Raw genomic sequence first — 1,919 nt, forward strand, 5'->3', positions numbered from 1 at the left:
CTTGTGGTCTGAAAAACATTGCTGTAGCTCCACCACCTTCCACCGCAGAGGCAGAAGGCCGACTGTCGCAGAGAGTAGGCCAGAAGGCTAAACTAAAAAACGTAAATGGAATGTAGGCCTACTGAAACAAAATATCCAATGGCGGAGCCGCAAAAGCACATCTGTGCAGGGTGTTTACTTACATAGTGATTCCCACAAAAAACAGTACTGCCCCAAAAGCACATCTGTGCAGGGTGTTTACTTACATAGTGATTCCCACAAAAAAACAGTACTGCTCCAAAAGTATAGACATAAATGATGGGGCCAGGTAGTGCTTCCCTGTCAATGTATCAATGGAGAAATCCCCCTTTTGAACCGATAGAGGGGCTCCTTATGTAGGGGGAAGCCCCTCCCATCAGAACAATTAATTAATCAAACTCATTATAGCACTTCATATAACACATTTACACAACCCCACCGCTACCGACACACATTCACATGGACTTGCAATTCAGGACATGCACTACAAAGCCAGCCTGATTGCAGTAGCTCGGGTCCTTATTCTAGCATACCCGGAAGCTACACAGACGGAGAGAGAGGGACAGAAACAAACAGACAGAGAGTTCATCCAAAACATTGTACAATAATCGTCACTTAAATTAAACATGAAAGCTTGTCTGCATATTCGTTATACCATACCAACCTGTTAATGAAGGTAGGTATGAATAATGTGTATGAGCTGAGATGGCTAGGTTAACTTGTGTGTCGACCCACATTGCTAACGTAGCTGAACATGGAGCAAAGAGGGGGAGATGAGTGTGTGTTAGCGTACCAGATGCTGCCTGTGGCCAGTGACGGACTTCTCCGTCACACCGACGCCGGCTGATGCGGGGGATTGAGATGCAGCCCATGCAAAACAACTGATATCTCTAGTTTAAACTGATGGATTTGGGATTTTTAAAATTATGTTACTTAGATTGACGCACGGGTACTTCAATAGACTTTTAAGGGATGACTATTTGCCTTGAAAGCAGCTCCTCAACAAGCATCAGCTGCTACTCAGAGGTGTAAAGTACATAAGTAAAAATACTTTAAAGTACTTTTTTTGGTATCTGTACTTTACTTAACTATTTATATTTTTGACTACTTTTACTCCACTACATTCCTATAGAAAATGTCATTTTTACTCCCATACATTTGACCTGACAACCAAAAGTACCTACATTTTGAATGCTCAGGAAGGACAGAATTCTGCTCCATGCCCCTATCAATACAACATGTTACCATCCCTACTGCCTCTGATTTGGCGGACTCGCTGTACACAAATACTGTGTTTGTAAATTATTACTGAGTGTTGGAGTGTGCCCGTCTATCCGTAATTATTTCTTTTTTTAACTAGAAAATCGTGCCGTTTGGTTGGCTAAATATAAGGAATTTGTTGTATAGCATTTACTTTAACTCAAGTATGACAATTGAGTACACTTTCCACCACTGAATGCAAGTACATTTAAAACCAGATACTTTTAGACTTTACTCAAGTAGTATTTTACTAGGTGAGTTTTACTTGAGTAATTTTCTATTAAAGTACCCTTACTTTTACTCAAATATGACAATTTAGTACTTTTTCCACCATTGCTGCTACTCATTGCTAATCAGCGTCCAGACCTATCCTCACTCCAAACCTGACCAAACAAACATACTTCCTCTTTGTTCTGCAGTGCATGTTGCATTGCACGTCACAGTGCGTTACTAGCCTTAAGTTTTGCATCCCTCTTCCTCCTCTTCTATCTAGTATCTCTTAGGTTCTTCCAAGGATCTCTTGGGGGGGATTGCATTCACCACAGCAGCCTAACTCCCACGGCCTGAGGATGATGTCTACCAGCCTGAGGATGATGTCTACAATCCTAACTCCCACGGCCTGAGGATGATGTCTACCAGCC

The 1,919-nt window shown here is 41.9% G+C and overlaps 1 long non-coding RNA gene across 1 annotated transcript; it reads left to right on the forward strand.

Moving 5' to 3' along the window:
- Positions 1–482: 482 nt before the first annotated feature.
- Positions 483–1,919, forward strand: LOC112234315. The gene is made up of 2 exons (XR_002950885.2): positions 483–694; positions 1,772–1,919. It is a non-coding gene; the product is annotated as an uncharacterized LOC112234315 (long non-coding RNA).

Source organism: Oncorhynchus tshawytscha, linkage group LG31, assembly GCF_018296145.1.
Source record: "Oncorhynchus tshawytscha isolate Ot180627B linkage group LG31, Otsh_v2.0, whole genome shotgun sequence".
NCBI lineage: Eukaryota > Metazoa > Chordata > Actinopteri > Salmoniformes > Salmonidae > Oncorhynchus > Oncorhynchus tshawytscha.